General features: G+C 44.3%; 2 long non-coding RNA genes across 2 annotated transcripts; one reads left to right on the top strand and one right to left on the bottom strand.

The window, feature by feature from the left end:
- Nucleotides 1–3,746: 3,746 nt before the first annotated feature.
- On the bottom strand, nucleotides 3,747–13,750 carry LOC140684908 (uncharacterized). Its single transcript, XR_012057876.1, has 2 exons — nucleotides 13,258–13,750; nucleotides 3,747–3,912 (listed from the first exon to the last, which is right to left on the bottom strand). It is a non-coding gene; the product is annotated as an uncharacterized lncRNA (long non-coding RNA).
- Nucleotides 11,401–22,525, top strand: LOC140684909 (uncharacterized). Its single transcript, XR_012057877.1, has 3 exons — nucleotides 11,401–11,539; nucleotides 11,624–11,724; nucleotides 22,231–22,525. It is a non-coding gene; the product is annotated as an uncharacterized lncRNA (long non-coding RNA).
- The last annotated feature ends 4,568 nt before the right edge of the window (nucleotides 22,526–27,093 follow it).

Here is a 27,093-nt window from a genome sequence, read left to right as displayed (position 1 = left end):
CAAATTAGCAGAGCACTTCAGGCATTACAAGGCTTGTATTCTTGCAGTAGAAGAAGCCATGGGCTACTGTGAAATGGCCACAGCTGAGGTACTGCATTGCTTTGAAAAGCAGGAGGTGCTCCGAGGCCAGAGCACGCCGTTAATGCAGTTTTTATAGGATCTCTGCACAGCCACAAGTCACTGTAGGATTTTACACCCTGCTCTGGCCATCCTGTAAAAACTACCTCTACCTCTCCCCTGAGTTCACATCCATCTTTACTGTGAGCATGAAGAAAAAAATGAAACGTTGTTCAACGGGGAGGTAAACCTGCCTTCTCAAACCAAAGAAAAATGTGTGGTTAGGCCTGTGAGTTTCCCTGATGCATCTGAATCATCAGTTTCATGGAAAGGACCACAGGGTTGACCAAAAGCTCTGACCTTCTCAATTTCAAAGGAAGAAACCTCAGTGTTGTAAAGTCTGTCCTCCTCTGTTAAAAAAGGAATCTATAAGACTAAGAAAAAAGGAAGCTCTAAGACTTAGTTCATTCCTCCCACACTGCCCTGGGTTGATGCAGTTTATTCAGTTTTCTTCACTGTTCCCAGCTTGTCCTTAGAGCTGATGAAGTAATTTATCCTGAACTTAACAGTAAAATTCACCTATGGAATGCACACAAGCTCCCAAGTGGCTGCCAGATGGCAAGAAAGCCATCTGATTTCTATTAACTTCATTGGATTTGAACCTGGGAGCTGAAAAGCCGCACATCTCACAGCCAGTCCTTGGCTGAGTCCCTTCCCTGCTGCTCTCCTGTCTTTGAAGATTGAGATTCCATTCACACAAATCTGGCCAAGCACCAGGTCCAGCCCCAGCTAAGCTAAACCCAGCTGCCCACGTGAATGATGAGCACAAACTTGACGATGCAAATCTTTGAAATAGTGTCTGAGCAGACACTTGGAGGTCACCTCTCCTAGGACAAGTATAGCCGAGCCACCCGCACCTGCATCTTCCAGAAAAAAAACTTAAAATATAGTAATGATTTTAAATTCACAGTTAAGTGTGACTGCAGTTTAAAAGCCACGAGTCAAAGGTATGCTAATCAACCCAAATCCATAGCAAAGCTTACAACAAAACCCAGCTCTCTCTGCCTGTAGTGTTAAGCTGTGACTAGAAACACAATCTTCGTTTATATTAACACATCCTCTGCCCAGTGTCATTGAGAATAATGAGATAAAAATTGCAGCAACATAACCGGAATGGAAATTAGTTGGAAGTCTTTGATAAGATTGTCTTCATTGCAAGGTGATAGTGCTTTGTTAGCTTCCAGCTGACACGAAGGGAACTGGCAACAGCTTTGTGGCCTTGCATGGAGCCTGAAATGGATCCATTCCCAGCTCTTCAGCTGAAAACTGAATGTCAGGCATCGCTTTTCTGCTCAGCCTAGAAGTGTCCTTCACGACCTGGGGGCTCAGGCAGCTGCCCTCAGAGCCCAGCCCAGAACTGGAGATTTTGACAGGAAAGTTCTACTAGATGTTACGCCATAACTTTGTTTGAAGGGTGTGGAGGAAATGCTGTCCAACATGTCAACTGCGTAAAAGGCCCTTTGAACTGCAGTTACCTGTTGGCACAGAGCTCAGTTAGGCAATCTTAATTGTTTGCATTTGATTATACATACAAAGAAAATGTGGAGCTGTGTCACATTGAACTAGGATATTTTCAAAAAGACATGGATAAACAACTCAGGAACACACTGCAGGAACACTTGGAAGTTTGCCAGGGGAAAAACAGAGGAGAGAGACCTCAGATCAACCTTTTACATTCATTCATCTGGTTTTTCATCTATTCACATTCACCATCCTCCTCTTTAAGTGGTAGAGCGCAAAGAAGGAAAGTTTTGAGTGAATAAAACACAAAATTAGTATCCTCGTATGGTGGCCAGTCCTTATGTTTGGACTGGGCTCTCCCACAGCATCTGCATTTTGGGAGAGTGAAGGTTCACGCTCCAGACCCGGGTCCATGTTGCACACATGCAAAGAAACACAGCAACAAGCATTATCAGGGGGTTTTATGGGACTGGTGGCAGCCTAAAAACACACAGGGGAGCACAAGGTGTTCTGGTCACCCTGTGTACAGACATCCCCCATTCCCTGTGGCCAGGCTTTCAGAGGGTATTTATTGTGCAGTGTGGGAATTTTGGTAATGGGAAGATTACCAGAGCTACAGAAAGGCAGCTGGTTTGGTTAACACTGTGACTGTTTTGTAGAGGAAGAACATAGGAATGACTAAGGGAGGAAAAACAGGAGAGGAAGAAGATATTTAATGTCAAAGGGCTGCAATTTACATCCTGATTTTTAGCATCAGCCTTTTTGGATCAACACATGTTTATATGGAATAATTCCTGGGTGGTGAGAAAGCAAATAAATGTAGTTCTGTAGGCTATATGTCAGAATGTTCCTGACAGCTGTAGGTGATTTATAGCCTACCAGACACTGAGATCAGTGCTTGGACCACACTGGCTCTTTTCCCAAGGCAAGGCACAGGTCTATATAACACAGAGGGTTTAGGGCCTCTCTGTCCATCTGAGACACTCATGGGAAATCAGATTTCTGATGCCAGGGGAAAAAAAAGTTCCCATTTACTGCCTGCTGGCTCTGCCCCATGAGCTGCAGCTTGTCATGTGCACCACTAGTGCTTCAGCTGCTGTGTTTGCTTACAAAGCAGATGTTTGACAGGCACAGAAATAATTCCTTCAAGATCTGCAACAGCTGTGGCCAGCTCTTATTCAGATAAGAGGCTCTATATTTCTACAGCCACCCAGCCAAGGCCTTAAGCAACTTGGTTAAATTGCCTTTTGAGACGCTGCCTTGCCAGCTCGAGTAAGTGGCAGATACATCTCTATGGAGAGGAAAATAAGTCTTTTGTTAGACGTCAATTTGCTTTTCCTTTGGGCTCACATTTTGAAACACTTTATTTTTTCCTTGTTTGTGGAAGGTTTTCATAATGTGGAGTCTTCATACATCAAAAAACGTGCTGTTCCTGCCCCTGCCAGCTTCTGTGCTTTGGAGTGGAGGCATGTCAGTTCCATCTCTGTAGCATCACAGAGCTTTCCTGAGGTCCATTGCTGGACTCATTGGTGTTGAGTGGCTGTTTTCATAACCCCAGCCTCATCCTCTCTTGCTGACACTGTTCACTCTGTGCAGGCTAGACTCTAGAGCTGACATGGGAAGTTTAAACATCATTCCATTACCATTCTTTAAGGAAGGAGAAAGAGAAAAAAGGCTGAACTCATCAAAATCCTCCTCTTAACCAGTAGAAGAGAGTCCCAAAGCATTTTTGCACACAAATGGGAAATGTAGGAACATATAATACTTGTGTACTCATCCTGTGTGGACACAAGACTTCCTCAGTAGCTTAACACTGACCTAACATTGTACCCACTGAATAGAGGAAGCCCAGCACCAGGATTAGTCCATGGTATCAACAGCACCAGGTTCTGCAGACTCAGCTCCTCTTGGCTTAAATGAGTTTTTCTATAGTCCCTATCTATGGTTTTATCACAACTTCCTGGTTCACTGAAATCACACCTGGCTCAGAATTTAAACATAGGACCTGTGTACATGAGGCAACAGAATGTCAACCTAGCACATTTCACATGTGGGTTTTTTTTTGTTTTTGTTTAGATTTTTTTTTTGTTGTTGTTGTTGTTGGTTTTTTTTTGATCCTAGAAGTAATGGGATATGTGCTGATGACATAGAAGAGCTGACACCAGAGCAACCAGAATTAACCATCTTTAATTAGGAGCACCTTGGGGAAAATGCAGAAAGGAAAAAACTTCCATATTTCCAATGAGAAGATGAGAATAAAACTGAGCCTCATCAGTTCAGACATGAATTTCCTCCAGGCTGATTGCTCTGGGAGTGGCCATCACAAAGGCAGATCTAGGAAATAGAAAAAACATGAGAGAAGTTCAAAACAACAGCACATGACCACTCTTTGTAAAACAGGAGTAATAAAACCTCAAAGGAACTATTAACACTTCACCCTCCCTCTGGAGGACTCCCCTGCAGACACGTGCCAGATTGTGACACCTTTACTCTGCACCTCACTATCTGTGTGACCCCATTTCATTTTATGGTTCAAAGCAGTATCTGAAGTACAAAGGGATCAGACTCCTGCCCTAGCTGGTGCAGGGTCAGCCAGCTTAGCACTGATGAATGTGTTGAGTCGCTTTCCCTTGGCTTTAGTTTTGATATTCAGAGCCCGATGTAGCGTCAGTTACAAATACAGAAGTCTGATAACCAAGGCACTTAAGGAAAAATTGAAAACTACAATTTTTTGGTAGTTTTTTGAGGTGTTAAGCACTGCTCTCAGTGGTTGATACATTGCATATGCAACTGCATTATTTACTGGATGAAAAGGTATCGGGGGCTCTGGCCTGCTCTTACACCTGATTTTCCAGATTCGGGTGAGGGACCAGCTTAGCTCCTCCTTGGAAAGGTCACTGAGGTCAGGCACACTGAGGCAAGGGAAGGTGAATCAGGAGTCTGCTCTGTGCCACATTTCACCACTGTCCCACAGTGGCAATTCCACAGTGAGTAAAGTGGTGATCATTAGGTCATCCCAGCATGGCACAATCCTGTTGTTGTCACAATGATCCTAATAAAAAAATCTTCACGAGGCTTCTCTTGGGTGTAGCTATCATTAATAAGCATTTCCTCTTGCAATTTATCTCACATAAATTAAATGAAAATTCCACTAAGAAAGAATGTCCATATAGCAGTGATATGCATGACATGATCCTGCAGGTAGCCAACAGTTAAAAGAACTAAAAAATTTTAAATGTTTTTATGGATATTTTACAGTACAGAGAAATTAAATTACTTTAGATGGGAGCGGATTAGAACAATTTTTTTCTGGCCTATATTGTGGGGGATTTCTGGGAACCTGAATTCACATTGTGAATCCATTCTTCAAAGGAGAAAGAGATGGAGCAGAATTTCTGAGACATTTTCTGTTGTTTCCTCAACTCCCAGGTGCAAATTGTGTTGATTCTTCTCTTTTGGCCTCCTTCTCTGAATTTTGAGTGTTTAGTGGAAGTCCTCCTCAGCTTTTGACAGGTGTGTTGAGGTAGGGACTGCCTGAATGTCCCCTGACTGTTCATCCCTTCACAGCCCAGGACTGGGGAAGCCTCTGCTCTGCCATAATCAATCAACGTCTCAGAATACTCCTTAGAACGTTTCTGATTTTGTGTCATGTTCAGGTGTTGAAGTGACATTAATGCCAGAGATGCTTCAGGGTGGGAATCAGACCTAATCAGACACTGTACCTTTGTGTTTCAGTCAGTAGCCCATGCTTTGAGTCAAAGCAAATAGCTGAGTGCTCTCATTTATCAATGGCACAGAGCAACTAAAATAAAAGCTGCCCAAGAAGATGAGGAAGAATGCTTTGAAGCACCAGAGCAGTCTCAGGATCTATTTCACAGTAAAAAAAAAAAAAAAATCTTATTACAGTGTTGTTCTTTAACCAAGTATTTCCATTTCTGGTTCTTATTGATGGTGTTTTATCTTATAGAGGTTCTTCAGAATGGGGAAGATCTTCTCATTCCCCTGAACAATTGCTCAACATGCTCACAATTTTGAGACAATCTATATTAGTCAAAGGCAGAACTTGGACTGTCATGCCAGAATTTGGCATTCACAACTTTTCTGCAAGCATATTTTTTGGTTTAACCCTCAGGTCAGACATCTAGCTGATATATATAGAAATTACTTTCTGTGGACCCAACTCAAATGAATCTGAGTGTCCAAAGAGGCAATTATTGTTTGCCTCTGATTGCAGTTCGAGTTGCAACACAGGGGAGAGTGGTTTTTTGCCTTTTTGCTTTTTTCCCCCTTGTCGCCTTTGGAAGTTTCACAACCATCCGTCAGCCAGACTCTGAGTCTGAGCTGAGGATCTTGCAACACTGGTTCATCAATGCCACTGAAAAACAAATCTGTACAGTGTCATAACTTTCATTGATCCACCAGCTTGGATCCAAACCGATAGCAGACAACATGAGATCTCGGGCAAAAAAAAAAAGTCAGATCTCTTGATTCAGACTGCCATGGACTTGCAGCCTGGCAGCACATCAGCCTCCTGCTAGCACAGAGACCCACGGCCCAAGGCTTCACCCAGGACAAACTCTGACACGCTGCAGTGGGTCAGGCGTGTCCCACCACAAAGAGAAGGATTCTCATGTCGTGGGACCTGTGGGGCACAGCCAGGAGAGGCCCTACAGCCCCGTTATTGTGCAGGGTCCTCAAAGCTGTAGCCCAGGCCAGAGACCCAGATGCCATTCATCTAGATAACCCTACATAATCAATGTTCACTAGACCTGCTCTTGCCCAACAAGACAAGCTCAGGACTTAGGAATGCTCTCATTGATGCTTTTGGAAAATGTGACCTTGGGGCTGTTGGTTTTGTTTGCAGTTTCCTCTTTATTTGCTCTTTGTTACTACGTTAATGTAGTTCTCCCTACATGTAGCCTGGATCTGTCCCATGTTCTTGTTTGTGTCACATGCAGGGTCATGACCACTTGTGATAGCACATGCTAAAACAACACTTCAGAAGATAAGGAAGCCATTGGGAGGACTGACATCCCAGAGACAGAAATCCCCCTCCTGTGTGAAATGCCCCATGTCAGTAAACCTTTAAAGAGGGGGAGAAACATCTCTGCATCAAGCACTGGATTTTCCTTTAGATGTCATTCCAGGCTCAACAGAGAGACAAAGGATCAGGGACTTAATGTTGACTTCATCTCTTTCATCCTGTATTCTTGAAGAGAACAACTGAAAAGGTGAGAACTGACCTTTCCTAGAACCCCTTCCGCTTTTCCTGGAAGTCAGTCCTCAGTCACATGATAGGGTTTTGCTGCTCTTCAGGAATTCCAGATCCTGAATGAGGCAGACTGTAAACAAGGAAACCTGATACCTCAAGGACAGAAGGAGAGAACAAGATGTCCATAGACACACTGGAGCGTTTTCAAGCATTGCAATGTGTTCTGTGGTTTGTTTATAAATGTGCCTGTCTCTGAGTGTACACACACATATACACACACTCCTACAAAGTACATGCTACCATTTTTTCTCACACATCACTGGAAACACAGAGAATCAGTCATAAACAAAGTGACATTCTCCAGGACAGGCACTGCTCTTTCAGCCCAGTCCCGACCACAGCTTTGTGTCTGCAGCTCTGTGCTTTAAAACCCAGGTGTTTTCTGACATAAGGCCGAGATTGCAGGGCCTTGTTTGTGGGTGCAAGCAGGTATATGAGCACACACAAGCTACCACTCAATATCAGTCTCTCTTGACTAGTTGGTTACTAAAACCCTGCCTGGTATTTAAGGAATGTATCTGTGGCTGCAGGAGAAGAGACATGGGGTGGGCAAACAGAATTTTTTTCAGCAAATAAGCAGTGTGGTTAAAAAATGGAGGGCACAGATTCCTCAAAATGCACAAGGAGAAAAAAGAAACTCGAGGAATTAGGGTAGCAGCTGAACTGGTACACCTCAAGGGAAAATGAGAATTGCAGGAGAAGTTGAAGCTTTACACTAGAGCATGTTCTTTCTCCTCCAAGTCAGATGCAGTTTGCAGTCCTGTGCCAAACATTCACATTAACTATTAGGAGCTCCTTATTTCTAAGACAATTTTATTCCTAATATTAAATATTTACCCCTTATCAAAAAACTAGCCTTAAACCTAAAATATCTGGAACTCAGTCATGAACAGGGTCAAAAATGGCTTCTTCACCTTCCATTTATAATAGGCAACTTTCAGACAGTAGGACACAAATATTTATTATCAAGGACTTCCCAAATTAGTTAATTTCTTCCCATTTGCAAAATGTTGATTGGGGAGCCCAGTTTGCTCAAGTCTGTTTTGGAGGCATAGCTCTGAGAGGTACTGTGAGAAGAACACTCACAATCACAGCATCCAGACCATTATTAAAGCCTTATAAAATCCCAGCAGATGTTATTGGAAGGATTCCCATTGATCCATTAGATTTTGGATAAGTCTTGAAATGCAACAACTTAACTGACAAATGCAGAGACCTCTTCCCTCTCTTGCAGCATTTTTTCCTGCTATTTGAATCCTTTGAAATTTGTCAAATGCCATCAGGATCAGCGACCAAAATCTCTGCCAGAAAGGAAAGATGGTTTGTTTTGTGTGTGGTCACTTCAGGATTGGTGTTAGGGCTTGGTTTGAGCTGCCAGGTGCTGTCTCCATCTTCCTTCTGCTGTGGGCTCTCCAAGGCCTTGCAATGCCAGGATAATTGTGCCTGTCCTGCACAGAGTAAGGAGAGAGCCCATGGCCAGTGCTGCCATATCCAACTGAAATGGGCTGAGCTCTTCTGGTCAGGGTGGGCAATGACCTCAGAGTATTTATCTGAGCAGCTTTGTGTAACAAAACTGCTTATACTGCTTGTGGAGCAGCCATCCAGAATCTTTTCTCAGTCCTCTCCATTGTGATTTTCTGCTTTAGCCAAGGAAACACCAAGAGCAAAATAGTGGAGAGATGTAAATCTGAAACTACTGGAAAGAAAAAGCCTCCACCATCTCAAGGACTCTGGCAATAAAGCTTCTTGCTTAGACAGCTGCTGGGGACTCATTTTGTTCTAGCCCTGAGCAAAGCACCTGCCAGGCCATTTCTCTGCTGCAGTTTTACTTTCTGTAAAAATAGAGCTAATTATAAATGTCACTAATACAATTTATATCTATCTTAAGAGGCCTAATAAATAGTGGCAAATTCATGAGGAAATATGCTTAGAGTTGAAATACAATGTTAATAGTAATCACATAATTGAAAAATTCATCTCCCCAGAAAACCAGAGAGGTTATGACATTCCTGTTGTTCCCTCCCGTCCAAGTACAGCTACACAAACAACTCCCTGTGACTGCCATCCTGCAAACTGCCCCCCTTGGACAAATGTCAGTGTGCTTCCTTGGAAACATGGGAAGATGCTTTCCACCCTCTGCAGTGTCATAGTGGGCAGCTGGGCTCTTACTGGGACAAGCCTGAAATCATCCCCAGTTTATTTTGGTCATGCAGTCATAGCCTGTAGCTGCTGCAAAAAAATTCTGGTCACAGATTTTCATCTCTGGATCCTCTGGAGATTTTTCTAATGGGCTAAAACATCTCAAAGGAAGATAAAAAAAAAAAAACAAAAAACAGCCAACAGCAATATCTTTGGCCAATCAGCAAATTTTTTTCTCAACAATCCTCCAGTGTGTGGATGCCTGATGCTTTATGTCCTTTCTGATATTTTTCTCTCCTATCACTTATAACTGTGAATCCTCTCATTAGTCATACTGCACTCATTCCAGCACATCATTTAATCTTTCTTCATCAAAACACCATTGAGACAAAGATGATCTTATTTGAAATGTGTCTGCTGTCATCACTTCCCTCTCTGCTGTATTTGTTCACTGCTCTATTCTTTTTTTAGCTAGTCGTGCCAGGTAGCTTTTGATGAGTAACACACTGTTCATCTGTTGCTGTCATGTAGCCAACAAAGCCCCAAAGATGCCATCAGAAGTAAAAATAAAGCCCATTGCACGAGACTGAAAACATCTTTTCTGCACAAGAGTGTGAGCCCTTCCCCATCAGACAGCTCTTTTTCCAACCATTCTCTTAATCCTTCTCAAGAAAACATCTTGTTTATTTTCACAAAAAGAAACCACAAATCCCCTAGAGTTCATTTGAAAGAAGCATTAAAAAACTAATTGCAGATAAAAGTTGCTAGAGAGGATGCAGGACACTGCAGAGCTGCTTAGAGAAGCGAATTGTCCATACTGAGGTTAGTGTGAGCATGCCTGTTTCTTGGCTGAAAAGTCATGTATGCACCATGGATGTTTTCAAGCGTAAGATAATTTGTGTTATTGATGAAAATGTGTTTGCAAGTAACGTACTCAGCGTCAGAAATGTGCTGTGTTGCCTTGCTGGTTAGAAGTGGCCAGCAGAATGCACTGTACGTGCAGCACAGATACAATCTGGATCATTGCTCAATGCCCACAGGGCCAGGGTTAACAAAGCAAAAAGGAACAGAGCACCAAAGCAGTGTTGATATCTGTATGTGCACCAGGGACCATTTCATTGGCTTTGTGGAAGAGCTTTCTGTCATGTAATTGCTCAATATTCAGAGCAATACTTGATACTGCTTATCCAGAGATCGACAGTTCTAACCAGAAAAATACATAGACTGACAAAAAGGACAGTGTTGGGAAAGTCATAGCAGGAGTTGCAATGAAATAGCAACTAGCCAAAGAAAGAAATTCAGTATTCAAGCAATACGACATAAAAGTTGGTCTAGGATCTCTAATGGAGCTCAAACTTTGGATGTTTGGATAGCAAGGGTGGAATCCTGGAAGGAATTAAGGGATTCCCATTCTAATTTGAAGTGGACTGCAAATTATTCCCGTCACAAAGGTAGGAATGAAGGTTGAGGATCTACCCAACATCTTGTGGCAGAGAATTAAGCAAATGTGGAGTCTGGTGATTGCTGCATGTGAAACCAGCTCCTTTCCCCAGGTACCTTCTCCTTGCCCAGAGCAGCATGTCAAATGCAATTTGTGAGGACACCCACGGAGGAAGAGCTTGTGTTCAGGGGAAAGTTTCAAACAGGAGTAAGAAGGAAAAGGAGACTGTTGTGTCTTGGTCATGGCAGAAGTGGAGCTGGGGGTGCAGAAGGGGACAAGACTAGAGTGAGCAAGGCTGTCAAAACAACAGCCAGCCATCTCTGGAGGAAAGGCCTGGGACACCCCCACATTCCCTTCTCTAACACACAGGGAGGGATTTGGGGATCTGGGCTAGAAGGGGTAGGAGAAGGAGGAGGAAAAAGGGACACCTGCAAGCCAGATGTGAGCAGCATTGCCCGCCAGAGTCAGGTCCAGCTGGGGGAAGGAGGGAACCTGGCCAACCTGGGATGCAGCTGTAATTTTCACAACCAGATGGCAGGCTCCCTGCCCAGCCTGAGGGCAGAAGCCTGTAGGTTTTCCTCCAGCAGCATCACAAAGACACAGAGAAACCAAGCCAGACACTGCCAGATTAGAGAGCTTTGGGACAGACACCTAGGCACACTCATGTTGGAGGAGGAGCAGTTAGAGTCCATCTTTCATAAAGTGGCTTTTCAGCTCTCTTCTCTCTAGTACAGGCTCACAGAGGGTCTCAGCTGGCTGGGCAGACTTCCCCAAGGAAGGGAAGGGCAAGATCTGACACAGTTTGTTTTGCACGTGTTTTAATCAGCAGAGCAGAGCTTCATGAGCACTCTTGTACATGCCAGAAACATCCCTCCTACACAGAGCTGTCAGTGATGTTAAACAGAGTGAGGAGGCAAAAAGACCCAGCCTCACATGGACCAGAGCTGCTATTTTCAGGGTCAGACCCAGAGCCTGAGGGCTGGACTCTGACTCAGGAGATTTTCCTCTCAATTCTGCTGGACAAAGTGAACAGGCTCTGCACTGTTCTGCACCTGAGGATGTGGCAGGGGGGACAGGAACCCCCTGCAGGAGCTTTTCGTGACAGGCAGGTAAAGCTGAGGTTTTCCACAATTGCTTGAATGAACAAGTGCCTGTCTTTCCTCTGCTGAGTTTGTATTTGTCCTTGTCAGCAGTGCTAGGTTGCTGTTCTACTACAGCCCAATGGCTGATGACAATAAGATAATGCAGAGTTTGGACTGCTGGGAGCTGATAATCACTTCTTTGGAAAGTAATTGTAAGTATATGTGCATGCTCTCACACAGATACATGCACACAGATATGCACATATATATGCTCACCAATTGATATCCTGCACATCTTCTGTAAAAAACAGGGAGAGGAAGATAATACTTAAAGACAGTGACTAATGAGTCTCAGATTGTAGGGGCTTAACCCCTTGTGTTGCCATTAAAACTAGAAGTACTTTTGCCTTCAGTGGTGTGATAAGCTCAGGTTGTTCTCTGGTACTGTGGGGATCTGTGCCTCAAACAGTCACAGAGTCATAGATCCTTATTTGAGATCGTATTTTTATCCCTTTTTAGCAAGAAAATATTTTTAATTCCATTTGTAGTAATACAAAACTCCTTTTAAGCATTATAATAATTACCACTGGTAATAATTTCTGTAATGATGAATAGCAACATACAAGAAATACCTGCACTCTCCCCTAAAATGATGCCAGAGAATTGCTCAGGAATACTAATCATATTCTCCCATCCTTTATCACATTGAAAACAGGAAGAAATGACAGCAGAGCAAATGAGTTGGTCGTTCCCCAAGATCTGTGCCCACCACCAAATCAGAACTAGGAATGCTGGTGCACAAATGGAGTCTGCCATGGAAAAGAATCCTACTCTCAGCAGCTTCCTAGGACTGCTGTGGCGAGTGCAGGGTTTCTCATCTGCAGGTCTAATCCTGTCCAACACCAGCAGTTTAAGTACAGACTGCTAAAGATCCCCTCGCCTTCCATGGGCTCATGATCAAGTTGTAATTGCACAGCTATTGCATCTGTTTGCCTAATTAAAACCAGCTGTCTCTGTGTGAGCTCCCATCCAAGAAATAGCTGTGCAAATACATTTTTTACTGTTAATGTAAAGAACACATCTGTGGCTCCTGCCCTATCTGGCCCTTCAAAAGCAGCATTTTTGTTTTAATTCCTTCCAAGTTCACACAAAAATGTGATCCCCAAAACAATCAGGTCCTGTCCTTTCCTACTATCCAGCACAAGGCCTGAGACATTTCCCATTTATATGGATTTATTGCCTAGTAATTATAGTTCATGAAATCCATTCACAGTAAAGTGTGTCCTGGATACTCCCACTCATCCTGGCAAACCAAATGTTTAACATCATGAGGGGTATAAAAATATAAGCAGTCGTGTTTGAGTCACTTTTAGTATAACAGATTAGTTTGCAGGGTCTGGCAGTGTTTATAGTATAAATCACACTTTAGAAATGGGAAAATACTCTGAGATTATCTAGTTCAACTGAGTTTTTATGTAAGTATGTATTTTCTGCTGCCTTCATCAAAACCCAAATTGAGAAACATCTTCATGTACAAGATTTCCACCACTTCCCTTTGGGATTATCCAACAATTTGACAGAAATCGCTATTAGGAAATATACCCTGACATTTAGATCTACAGTCTCCATTGCTCAGTTTTAGCATCCCATTCCCTTCCTTTCTAACATCCTTCAGTGTTCACAGCCTCCAGATCCTTGCAGCTGGTTCAAACACCTTATCACTGTTACTGTTTGTCCCAACTCACCTGTGTGCCAGTATAGACAAGGACACTTCTCTAGATCTGCTTCCCTTCAGGTCAGGAATCACCCTACAGCTCTTGAACATGGGTTTGTCAACAGCAGAGAAAAAAAAGGATTGCTGAGGACTGGTCAGTGGCCAAATCGAACAGGTATGCTCACATAAAGGAGCCACTTCCAGTATTTGGAATTATTTCAATTTTAATAGGTGTTTTTCCCCTCTGGTAATGGTTCAATCACCTTTCCCTTAGCTGAACCACTCCCCTGACAAGAAAACAGGAGCAACCAACCGAGACGTGTTTGGAGCTAAAGGCAGCTGCTGTTTACTTGCCTATTTTGCTTTCTCACAGCAGCGCTCAGTACGTTGTGGCCTTGACGCTGAGCAAGGAGAGACTGTGTGCATGGGGCATGGAAAGGGCATATTCCCCTCCTTGGCAGGAGGCCCTTGGCAGCAGCAGCAGCTTCAGGCACAGTTCAGAGCCCTGACTTCCTCCTGCTGACCCCCCCTTTCTGCTGCACGGCCCCGCGCGCTCGCCCCTATTGTAAATGCAGGCGAACCCAATGGGAAGAAATGACAATGTCTGACTCTAACACAACTCATGACCCTCTCTCCAGAGTCCAGCCCCAGGTGGGTTGGATTGGCCATCAGGCTCAAACAATCCTCACCAGAATCCAATCAAGCACTCACTTCAGGTAAACAATTCTCCAAACACATTCCACATAGGAAAAACAAGGAGCAGAAATAGAAATTATTTTCTCTTTCATTTCTCTCTCTATGAAAAATCCTGAGAGGGAGAGAAATGTGCTTGCCACACGCCCCTCTGCTCGCACGGTGCCCTTGCGGGGATGGCAGAGCTGGAGCCTGGCTGAAGGCAGCTCATAATTCCCACCGACTCCTCTGGGGCCAGGATTTCATTTTAAATGACCGTTCTCCAGAAGCAATGAAGGATTAAAACTGTGCCACATGAGTGCACTGGTTAAAATGGAAGACTTGCTAAGCAGTTGCAGGGTCCAAAAAAGAGTTACTGAGGGTCAAGTTTCCAGTTCAGTGAACCCTGTCAGCTGTCCCAGGGCACTGCCTCACTTGGGACAACAGACACACACACCAAGGAGAGTTAGAGGCTGAGATTTTCAAAACTCAGGGCATTGGACACATGTGCTGGTTGGGAGTCAGATTCCTACCAGATCCAAGTTCAGAATCGGATTTTCAGGATCTGTCAATGCCTGGCATTGCCACAGTACCTACAACAGCTCCACTTAATACCACATGGCTCCTGGAAGAGGTCCCAGGTCTGCTGAGAGCCACATGCTGCTCCCAGCAGAGCCATGCTGACAGGTGCAGTCACTGCTTTGGTGGCCACAGGGCTGCATTGCTCCCTCTGCATCCCTACTTTTTGGCACAGAGGAAGCTGGCAGCAAAGACATCAGGGAGTGACTGAGATTAGTGAAAAGGGAAGCAATGAAGGAAAGAATGCAAGACAAGGAGAAAATCTTTCCCTTTCAGAGTCTCTCACTTCTTAGGAGTTGGTACCTACATGTTCATACCACTTGAATATAAAATATGGCAGCTTAAGGTGCACATCATAGAATTACCTGTGCTATTTTATATATGCAGCAAGCACTGAACTGCTTTGTTGCCAACAATTTAGCCATATTTTAAATATTTTAAATAAGTGCAATACAGAATATCTCTTTAAAAATGACTGAAACAAGCACCTGGCCAAACTAGGTAACCTGGTCTTTCTTTTACTGAGGGCAAAGCTCCTGCTTGATCATCTTACAACATGCAGTAACCTGCAGCTGGGAGAATAAACCCCTTCTCATAGAGCTGAAGTGTTTATAAAACAGTGACCTGCAGCAATGGTAGAACAAACACAATATCAGGTTCAGCTACTTCTGTGCCCACTTTCCGTGTGTGGAAATGTCACCAGCTGGACAAGGTTGGCACACAAGCAGAAAAGCACCTCAGCCATTTGTACAGAGTCCTGCTCCTGAGGAATTGCCCTTCTTAGTCCCCAAAACACATCTCTCCAAGGAGGCAAAATGCTGCTTTCCTCACCTTAGCACGTTCAAAAGGGCCCAGGTGAGGCAGGGGGCAAGAGGCAGTACGATCCAGAATGCCACGGAGCCAGTGTTGAGCTGAGCTCCTGCATACTCTGCTCCTGCTAAGAGCCTGCAGCAGAGCTGGTCCTACCAGCACAGCACAGGCATGGGTGTGTGCCAAAACCTCCATTTTGACAAAACAAGCCCTATCTGTACAGAGCTCTACAGGGACAGGAGGTCTTCCATGGTGCCAGCAAACCAAATGCCCTCCACTCCTGTCTTGGGCTTAGTGCTCTGATTGTTACTCTGAGCATGAACCACAGAATGCCTCTGCTGTGCTGGGATCCCAGTTGTACAGGATGCAAAGCTCTCAAGATAAAAACTTTAAGGTTTAAATGAAAAACCATTCTGAATGCAAAGCTGAATTCAGTCCAAGGTCAGAGTTTTTCTTGTTCAACATATCAGACCACAACATCTTTTGTAGCAGGAATATGTCAGTCAAAAATTCTGCAGTTTTCTGACAAACCTTGGCCCTTTGCAATGTGCACTTCTCTCCTGGGAGAGTGCAGCGTGAAGATCTACGCAGTGTCCTGTCATCTCTGCAAGGTATTTCATCAGTCACCAGGCTGTTCTGCAATGTGCTTAACAGCAATATTGTGTAAACTCAAAGAAAGTGAAGGCAAAGAGCAACTTTGGTAATCCCTGGCCAGGCCACTGAAGGTGATAAAGTCTGGGAATGGTCCTGCCATTCAGTCACATTCAAAGTGCTGATTAGATATTTGCCAAGGGCTTTGCAGGTGTTTATAGTGCTGAAGCAAGGAAGCAAAGGCTCTGAAAATGCATAGATGTAAGCTCTTTTACTGCATCAAGCTGGTTGACTAAATACAGAAAACTGTAACATTTAAAATCTGTGTCTCTTCCCTTTGCTGGAAGGGAAAATTGTGGGTTTTAATACCTTTATGAGAAAAAAGGTAATTCAGCAGTAATCATAATCAATACAAAAGAACAGCTAAGAGAGCTGAGCAAAAGAATAGCCAAGGGAGCTGAGCTCAAGGGAATGGATTTAATCCACTTCATTGACATTTGGCCTGGTTAATATAACTGGAACTAGTCTTCTGTCTTGTTTAAGGAAAGAAAGCCCTGCCAATTCAGCACCAGCAAACCCCAAACTGTTCATGAGAACCAGTCTTAACATTAGATCAGGGAGGGGGGAAAACCAACAAACTACCAACACCAAACCATGGTTTTTTTGTGCCTCCACAAAGCTTTCTCCTGCTCTGAATGACACTGCAAGAGCTGACAGTGGCTTCCTCCTGCCCACAGGATTTTGGTTAAAGAACACCTCACTTTGTTCTGTGGAAATGGATACATTGAGGTAATTCACACTTGAAAATGAGATGGGGTCTACAGCCTCAATCTTCCTTCCATTCCCCCATGCTCTGTGGGGTGTCTTTGCATGCTGCTCTTCCAATGTGAGGGATTAACAGAAAAGCCATAGTTTCCAGGAGCAGAGGCAATGCATCCAGACAGGAACCACTCCGTGCAAGCCGCCTGGCAGGACACACATGCTGCCCTGGATGGGAGCTTGGGTTTTTTTCACATGGTAAATGCACGTGAGGATTGTTCCAATGAAAGGTGCAGAAGTCCCGTATTGATCTCCGTGACAGACATCAGCAGCACAAGGTGCCCTGGCCCTGACCCCAGGGCTTGCCACTCTGGGTCCCTCCAGGGCCAAAGCCAGCACAGGGGCAGGTAATGTCACCACTGGGATGACCAGACAGGACATCCATCAGTTGGGTTGGTGAACCCAATCCCATCAGGAGGTAATTTTGTTTTACACTGCTAAACATCTCCAAAGGACTTCTGAAGGCTCATACCCTGGCATTGCAAACCACGGAGGAGCCTGCACAGTGGGTGCTTTTTATGGAAGGATGGTATTAGGGCTGGCCACTGGCAATTCATGCAGCAGCATCCTGCCTGCTCTGAGGATGCTGCAGACAGCAATACTCACTTTCTGACCATAGACAAGGATGCAAGCAGTCCACAGGAAAACCTTACCTTTAACAAAGGTTAAAGCAATTCAAAGATGAATCAAACATTTTGGCTCTAAATAACCAGTGCTAACTATATAACTTTTATTTTATGATGGTGACATTGCAAAGTCATGATAGCTCAGACAGTTCCTGGGTGAAATGAGCCCAGTTCAGCTCAGAGAGGGCTTCAGGCAATGAAAGCCCAAAAGCAGTTGCCTTTAGGCAGAGCCCTGGCTTGTTACCTCAGCTTCAGGGCCAAGGTTTGGCAATCCTAAAACAAAGACTGGCTTTCAAAAATGGCTCTTCCCTGTTGAGAAACAAACCATGTTTCTGCCATGCTTCCAGCAGCACAGTGGTAAAAAGGTGTTTCACAGACAGTCTTGGAGACAAGATTCCCCAAATTAAAGACTTACAGTCAAAATAAAAAGCTAAAGAAATAAGAGAACACAAAAGGGACAAAATTGGAAAAAATTAAATGCAACTGGACTGCACTGATTGGGGTCCTTTGGGACACTCTGCCAAAGCTGTCCTGGGGACTGGCAGATAATCCCAGAGCTTTGACTCTGAAAACTTCTGCCAGCAGCATCCTTTGGTCAGAGCAGCAATATAGTCAAACACCTCAAAAGGGGCTGCCAAAGGCATTTGGATTCCCTTGTGGCTAATTATAGATTTTAAAGCTGTTGAGGGAGCGGGTGTTTCCCCATTAATAAAAAAGTATAATTGTATAACTCCACACCCCCTTCCTTTCTAATGCAGTGCACATAGGGAACCTCATACATCAACTACAAAGTGTGCATTGTTCTGTGTCAGCAGATAAATAATTTGCCATCTGAAGACTTGGAAGCTGTTCTCTTAGTTCAGAATTATTGTTCCACTTGAAGCATGAAGTTGGCAGCTTTACTTTCTTCTTCTTTTCAAGAGAATTGGATCGTTCTAAGGCTTGAGTGACTTCCAGGCTAATAACTCACCAAGATATTTGTGTGAGCACACACATGCATTCTCTGGAAGGAGTTAGGTGGAGAGGTGATTTCATGTGTCTTTTATTGTCATGCATTCTTAACTATACACTCTTTAAAAAAAAAAAAAAAACAAACCCATGGTGTTGAAACTGTTGCCTCTTGAATTTATTTCAATCATCTTTAAAATCTTTTGGCTCTATCAGCCAAAAGCTTCAAGTGAGGAGGAAAGGGCTGTGCTCCTGTTTGAGGGTTTGTTTTGCTTAAAAAAAAAAAAAAAAAAAAAAAAAAAGTATGGGATGAATTTTTATTAACACACATCTGACCAGGATGTCGCTTTGTGGTCATGTCTGTCCATTATGACAGCCTGCCCCTTGCTAGACTGCTGCAGCAGTCAGAGAAACACATGTTTTCTAGCAGGCATGGATGGACTAGCCTCATACACCATTTTTCAGAGGGGAAGTCCAGATCATTATCCAGTAGCCCCACTCCTAATTTTCAGTAGTCCAGAAAAACAAAAAATCAATATAAACCTCCACCAAGAGGGCAAATTTCTAATGTGGTTATGCTTTCATTCTGGTACTCTTAATAGTAATTAAATTCTCTTGAAGAAGTATGTTTTTCATTGACTTCAGCAGGCTTTGGATGAGAAACAGTCTGGAGGTTTTTGACAAAATGTTATTTTGACAGAAAATGCAGACTCGCTAAAATTGAAACAGTTCCTGGGAATAGCTTTCACAGTGACAGCTCAGTGAAAATGCTGTTGTTATCTCAGGTCCACAATGTACTTTTCAGAACCAGAGCTGGAAGAGAAAACATGAAGTAGCAAAGTGCTCTTGGCCAGGCCATCCACCCTGAGGCAGCAGGCTGAGTCGGGTTCAGACTGTGGATTTAAACACCTCTCAGCTTCTCCAAGCGAATCCAAATTACTGGGGCTTTAACTAGTTATAATGGGCTGCTTCTCCTCTCCAGTCTGGGAGCTGTCAGTCCATCTCAGCACGGAGCAGGACTATTTTTTAAAGGTTTCAAGTGTTCTTCGGGATAGGAAAAAGCGTTTCCTCCCAGCTGTACTTTAAATTGGGCCATAAAGCTTTACATTTAGAAATGATTGTGAAACACAACTCGAACAAGATGCCCTTGGGGCTGCACACTCAAGACAGCAGCAGCTCTGCCATGAGCTTCAATGAACACTCAGCTGTACATTTGCAGCTCCACATTTCATTAAAATATTTATACCTCTCTAAGAAAGAGTGGGAACATTCTACCTAGAAAGAAAAACGTGTGTAGTGCTCACAGTCTCATTCTAGACCTCTGCCTGTATCAGGGATGGAGATGCAATTGCTCAGACAAAGAAAAAATTACCTTGAAAAACAGAGAATTCAAACACTGTTAAGACAAACATTCAGAGAAGTAAACAGAACTGAGTCAGTTTCTACTGCTGCAAAAACAAGTGGCCAAAACCTCATTTGGTATTTAGTGGCATACTTGCTGTGAATTCAAGAAGGTGATACTGATTTACACCTGCTTAGAAGTCATCACAAAATGAGTTTGTAAAATAGAACCAACATTCGGGGGAAATTGGAATATTTTAAGTCTGGGAGAAGTCCAAGAAGAAAGGACCTTCTAGCCAGAAGCTGTATGTGAAAGGGATGGAGAAGAAGCAGCTGAGATCTGGCATGGAGCTGTGTGCCACGTTCAGCACGTGCTGAGAGGGGCACAGAGGAGCCCTGTCCTCGCAGGACCAGCCCGTGCCACCGAGGGCACAGCTACAGCGTACAGAGATAACTCTGCAAGGAGAGCAAACCAGCCTGCTTGCTCTCTTAAACAACATCACTGAATAGCTCAGTGCGTGTCAGAAGAGGGCACAAAATTTAAGGTTTGTTGGTTTGTTGTGTTGGTTTTTTTTTTTAACAGCACACAAGAGCCCATGGCTTGGAATGGGTTGCGCAAGGATTGCATTAAACCCTGTGGTACACTTCCAAGCCTTGTTTGTCTGAACAATTGACTCTGAGCACAGACACTTATCAATAGAAGCCTAAGCAAATTTCAGAACAAGCTTTAGTTAGGTTTTTGGCGTTGGTTTTTTTTTTTTTTTTTTTTGACTTGAACATCAAGGTCTTCCAGGGCTGCAGTTGCTGTAGCAACAGAAAGGAGCTCATTAAATGATCAGCCTGAAGGCCAAAGCTATCAAAGTTGAAACGACCAAAAGTTAATATTTAACCTAAATTCTCTTATTTGTTTAAAAACACGCATCTCACTTGTATTAGCAGCTGCCTCATGGACCTACTTCAAAAATAAATGTAGAACCATGAGATGACCAAAATTTTCATACATGTCCCAAGATAATGCCCAGTTCCTCAGTGGGGCAGGCTCTCAGAGCTACTTCCTACCAGAAATTGTGCAACAACATGTAGAGACCTGTTTCCTCTGATCTTTTGTGTCTGACAGTCACTTGTCACTTAAATGATTTCCACAGTTTATTGGCATTATACAGTATTTTGTTTTAAGAACTAAAGAAAAGGAGCATGATCCTTTTTTGGCTTCACTAGTTCTGTGCTTTGGGCAACTGTTCCGGGGGCGAGTTACGCTTTGCCTTGGGCCCAGCAGGCAGAACCAAATGGAAATAGATTGCTGTGGCAAAATTACATGACCTGTCCCCTACTATTGCTCAAACATGTCTAGCCTGCCTCACTGCTGTTTCAAATGCCTGGCAGGCCACTCTTTGCACAGCTTTCAGTGCCAGCTGCTGGTTTTCTTCAATGAAATAGCATCTGTGGACAGCCAGGAGGGACCTATTAACTGGGGCTGCTTTAGGCTTGTCCACCAGCAGAGCAAGAACACGTTAAAGATGGCTCTCACTTGGGCAGCTCCTGCTTTAGGAACACACACACTTTCTTCAGTTCACAGACACCAAAGGACCTCAGCAGACCTTTGCTTTCAGTGACTTCTTGTGCCTTCATGGCCAGAGCAGGTCCCACCTGTCTGTGCTAACACCATCCCAACTGAACATAACTTTTAATGAAAATGCTAGGAGGAAAAAGTGCCTCTCTAATTCCTGCTAGCAGTCCTAGGTCAAAGAAGGGTTCTGCCAGCCTGGATGTATTCCTCTGCCTACAGTTTCTTGTTGGGATATCTCATTGCAGGTAGCAGCTGCTGACACAAATAATTTGCACAGAACCAGAAATTAGTTGGGCAGTAATGTTCAAGTCTGCCCTGTCCCAAGGTAAAGGCAGTTTCTCAGGACAGATAGGGCATGGCAAAGTCTACCTCATAGGATTTATCCAGGCTACTCAAGGCTTTTTATACACAGAAGAAATGCCAGTTCACTGCCATTTGTGACCTAATTAAACATCATTTTGTGATTCTGATTAAACAGCAGCTGATCCCAGGCAGAAAAATGCAGGTCATGCAACCAAGTGCAGTGACATACACAGCACTTTCTTATACTTCTTATCCTCCTTCTCCTAGGTGCCAAATCCAGAATGAAGACCACACAAATAAACCAAACATTCAGGTTTTGCACATTAATTGTCAGCAAAATCACCATTTAAGTAAAGCTGTGAAGCTGATTATGTTACCCAACAGCTTCACAATCTTTATTACCAGTGCTGATGGAGTGGGAGGACCCAAAGCTTTCTAAATATGTTGAAGGAGCCCAGCCCAGGTGTAACTGCCTGTCCTGGGCTCCATTTTCAGACTTGAACCTGACATTGCCTTTGTACCAGGACAGCTGGAGGCAGTGGGGTGGGAGGGTAGGTCTTAATCCAGTGCAAGACTATTTTTTAATTCTAAAGAGGCATCATCCTTAATTAAACTGTTGGGTCTGTTGCAGAGCTAGAAAGCAGTGTAGAAAGACCTGAGACACCCACCCACACATCTTAACGTGTCCCAGTTTGACAGTACCTTGCTTCAGGGTTTTTTTTTTGTTATCCTTTTGCCCCTTTTTCAGCATGTTTCAGCTGACCCTGTGAGGAGCAGAAATAGCAGTGTGGCTGGCAGGGTGGCACCCCACAGCTTGCAAACAGGAGTGGGAAGGAAGAACAGGAGTCATCGTGATGGATGCATCCACATGGAGTTTTTTCAGCCACCCTGACCTCGCAGCACAGGAATAACACTTGTCATCATGAGACCCTGATCTTCCCTTCCCGAGACCCCCTGCCAGGGCCTGGCATGCCTTGGGCACACTCTTCCCTCAGCTTCCTCCTGTGTCTCCTCCATCCTTTACCTCTATATTCAGCCTTGACCCAAATGACCATGAAACCAGCCAGGAGAGGTTTGCTGTGAAAGGTGCTCTGCAAGTCAGCAGAGATATTTCTGCATGGGTAAGGCATGCTCTGAGCCTTCCCAAGGAACAGCCCCCCAAACAGTATGGCCCAGGAAACAAATAAATAAAATAATAATTTTAAAATCATCCACAAAACGAAGCACAACAGCAAAGGTGAGCTTTGGTGGTGGCATCTCCTGGCTGCTTTCTCCAAGTTGCACACTCCGAGGAGGAAGTGCACTTGGACTTTACACAGGCACAGTCAGCATGGAGAGAGGCTGGGGAGGATTTCTTGCCTGTCCCATCTCTGAAACGCTCCCCTGTAGGATCCAAGTGCAGCCTGCACATCTGCAGCTGTCAGGGACTCATCTCTCTCCCTGTGCTTGGCAATCCAAGGCTCTGCAAGCCCGCAGGAGCTGCTCCCCTCGCTGCCTTCCTAGGGCAACACTTGCTCAGCAAACACAAATATGTTTACTGTGGAAACTTTGTTCTTGCCTTACTGCCCTTGCTCTTTGCCAGGTGTTTTTCTTTTTATACCCAGAGGAGATGCAGAGCCATGTTCTAATATAGAAATATAGGTTCATGTGCGTGTGTTTATTAATAAACAGGTGGGCAAATCTATTTGCTTACTGTCTCATTTGAGTGATTTATTTAGTTATTTTTAGACTTGGTAGCTGTACAGCCTCAAAGCAGAGACATCAACGGCTGACTATTGTAATATATTGAAGCTATATGCAAGACTAATTTTTCCAGAGAGAGAAAAGAAAAAAAAAAAAAAGGAAAAAAAAAAAGAAAAAAGACAAAAAAATGAGACAGCACAAATCAGCCCTGCTTTCCACTCACCAATTTTAATGTTGCTGTCATTATTGTCTTTCCTAATGGTGCCCTGGGGATAAGCTGGAAAGAAATTCAATGCCTAGGGATACCAGGACCCCCTCAAAGGGCTGCAGTAGAGCACCATGTCTAGGCATCCTGACTGCATTGCTTAGAGCAGCAGCTTTCTGTACTATCTATGGGAATATATACACACACTGCAAGAGGCCGTGGTTTTATCTTCTGCTATAAAAAGGAGCTTGAGTTATGGCTTTTGTACCCCCAGCTTCAGGGGCCATCAGAAGCAGAGCAGGTAGCCCATGAGAAAGCCACACAAAGCAGAAGGGAAGGAGAAGTTGGTGCCAATGTAAAACAAGAGGCTCCAGCCCCTGGTATCTCCCCTTCCTCCCCCATAAGAAATCTTGAGAGATGCTGGGCATTCAACCCAAACAAATCCTTACCCCACTGAGACCTGGCTGCTTAGGGATTCTCCCAGCAGTAAAAGCCCCCCTTGAAAAACCCACTTGTGTTATTCACAACACAGAAGATGAAATGCAAAGAAAGAAGATGAAATGCAAAACCTCCATTTCTGGGGTACTGTTTTCACTTCCTGAGGATGGAGTCCTCCCCAAATCCATGAGGACACACCACAAGGAGGGGGCCTAACACAGCACAGCCAGACAAGAAGCACTGAGGAGATGGAAGAGAACCTGAATGGTTATGGTTCAATCAGTGTCCCCCAAAAGCTTTTGCTTTGACAAGACCATTCTTGCTGGCTCCTGAACCCTGTCTCCCTCTCAAAATTGCACAGAGCCTCCCCAAGGTGTCTGCCCTGGGTTTTGGATCCCTCTGGGGATGCAGACAGAGCTGAAGAGGCACTTTCACTGTTTCAAGCATCCTCCTGCTGCCCTGTTGCAACAAGCAGAGTTGCTTGTCAACTCCAGCCAAATAAGCAAGCATAAATGCCAGTAAAAGAAAACATTGCATACATCCCTCATCTGGAAATTATTTTTGTTTGTATTTATGTTCCCACATGTTGTCAGGGTGATGTCTGGGCTCAAGCCCACACGTGGAAAAATCTGGACCGTGCCCTGTACTAGGAAACTCTCTAGCTCAGAAGCAAAAGTGTGTTTGCTCCTCCTTGCCTCACAAAAAACAGCCTGTGTGCTTGTCTTTGTGGTTCAGAGCACAGCCTCTTTAATCCAGAGGAGAAGAAAATATACTGGAGAAGGAGGAAGCTCTCTCTTCTATGCCAGGAGAAGAAAAATGAGAACAGGTCCAGAAAGGAGCATGATCCCCTGAGTCATGGTTTTTGGCACAGCCTGGGCTCAGCCACCTGGGCCCTATCCTGCACCCTTGAGCAGAGCCAAAGACAGACAGGACACTATGCTCAAACACCTCACTGGGGGAGCACCATGCTTTCCTGCCAGCCAAGCACAAATCATCATTGCCTGGGCTGGAACACCAGCAAACAGGCTTTACCCACCAGCCACAATCCCCTTTCACACCTGAATGGAACTCATTTCCTCAAAAGACCCCAAAAGTTTCAACCATGTCAATCTCAGCCTTCCCTGCACAGCACCTACTGAAGGTTCATTCATCAAAGCATCTCACGACACAGGCCAGCTGCTCCTTGTTGTAGTCTCCCTCCTTGATCACTCCCCGAAGGTGTCCACACCCAAACTCCCTCCCTAGCCAGCCAGGGGCACCCCACCACCATCCCAGCTCAGCTGAGCTCCTGTGCTGAGAGCTGTGCCCTGGGGAGGGAGGGCTGCCTCAGCACAAACTGAGCGTGAAGCCATGGCTCTGACCAATTCACTGAGGCTTTTGCCTTCACTGACAGAGATGAGACTTCACCTGGGCCAGAGTTCTTTTTTTGTGGCTCCCTGCACCCAGAGCCCGAACAGGAGAGGCTCCAAATCCATGTGCTGCTGCTTGTCAGGCTCCCACATTAAACATGAGGCAGGACATAAAAAGCTGCTGTTCCACCTTTAGCAAGGAGGTCTACCTCTGTTCTTGTGTCCATCCAAAAAATTAGGGGAGCAAATGTCTCTGCATTGCCCCAACACAGCTGAGCAAATGTAGCAAAGCATGGCAGAGAATGACTGAGTTTGGGAATGACTGGGAATATAATCTTAAATATTTAAACATCTTCTCTCTCCAGAGTTTTTCTTTTTGCTAATGTAGTCTTACCTATGGCTTCATGAGGAGTCTTCAAGGACAAACTTAGAGAAGATTCCACTCCTCATTGTCTCTGCACAGCTGTGTGGCCATAAGTCCCCAAACAGCACTTCACTTAAATAACCCCCAGCTGGATGACATGTTTTGCACTAGAAACTTTATTTGCCTTTAACATTAGCTCACTCATAGAGCCCTTCTGACAAAATCACAACTTCTTCATTTCACAAGGGGAGCCTCAGTGGAAAGAAAATGAGGAAGAAGGAGCACCACCTCAAACCACCCAACGTGGGCAGGTGTGGGTGTCACATTGCCACCGTGAGGGACCAACAAACCAGCAGAGCCAGCATCCCAGTGACTGCCACCACATTGCCAGTCCTGCTGTCTCTCTTGCCTCCCTTGGTCTTTTGGTGAACGCTTTCATTTTTTTTCTAATGAAAAAGAATTTATTTCTTTTCTCAACAGCCCCAAATGTGCTTTATAAGTCCTGTGCATCCTGTTAGACTGCCAGCTGACTCACGCTATTAGCTTTGCAAATATACTGCAGAGACCCTACTTGCAAGGCTGCTCTGTGGGTTACAAACACCTCCTTAGTCACTACAAGGTAGAAACCTCTCTCTGCCAACACCATATCGCTCTAGCTAGTGACTTGTTATTTGTTGATCAAACAAACTGCCTGGGAAGCAATAATTAGAACTTATCACAACAAGGAGTATAGTTTATTAATTCCCACACAAATTATCTAGTTCCAGAAGTTGAATAAAAGAGCAGGATAAACAACATGGATTACATTGGACTAGTTCTTCTGTCCTATGCACTCTAAATGCACTCTTATGCAATCTAAAATGTTTGGGTTAATAGATAATAGCTCGTGCATCATCAGGTAGTTTTCTTTAGAACAAATGTGTTTGAGAACAGTAAGCTGAAAGTATCAAAGTTAAGGAGGAAAGATTGCAGGTAGATGTTTAGGAAGGTGATAGAAGGTGCAGGTTGAATTTTAGTGCAAGGAAACCTCTGAGGGTGCTAATCAGCCTTCTCTTGGTCACACCAAAAAGGTGACAGCTTCAGCAGCATGGAAGTGTTTCATGGGGTGATAAAGGCAAGGAAAAACCTGAGCTGAATTTCTTGCTACTTGCTGTGGGAGCCAACAAGTTTCCACAGAAGATGAAGGACATGATCCCATCTTGCAGAGGTCACTGAGGGCCTTTGCAGTGACTCAAAAAGTCACAAGCAGGTACAGCCAAGGTGCTCCCCTTCTGCTCCCCAGGTCCTGCAGAAGCTGCAAAGGTCACACCTGCACCAACATCACTCCTGCTGTATCAGCAAAATAAACATTTCTCCTTCCTTGCATTTCACCTCATGCAAGTCTTAAGCCTATCCAGAGGGCTACAAAGCATCCCCATTTCTCCCCTAGTGCTCATCTATACATCAGTGTGTAGATGGCTCCAAATCACTCCAGATCATTAAGCTGTGGTTGACATCTGGGTCTGAGGAGGAACTGATACATTTGGATTTCCTCAACAGCTCTGCCACAACTCTCCAAGGACTACTGGTCAA

Source organism: Taeniopygia guttata, chromosome 12, assembly GCF_048771995.1.
Source record: "Taeniopygia guttata chromosome 12, bTaeGut7.mat, whole genome shotgun sequence".
In the NCBI taxonomy this organism is placed as follows: domain Eukaryota; kingdom Metazoa; phylum Chordata; class Aves; order Passeriformes; family Estrildidae; genus Taeniopygia; species Taeniopygia guttata.
The sequence above is the reverse complement of the archived record's forward strand: the minus strand, read 5'-3'. Positions and strand labels throughout refer to the sequence as shown.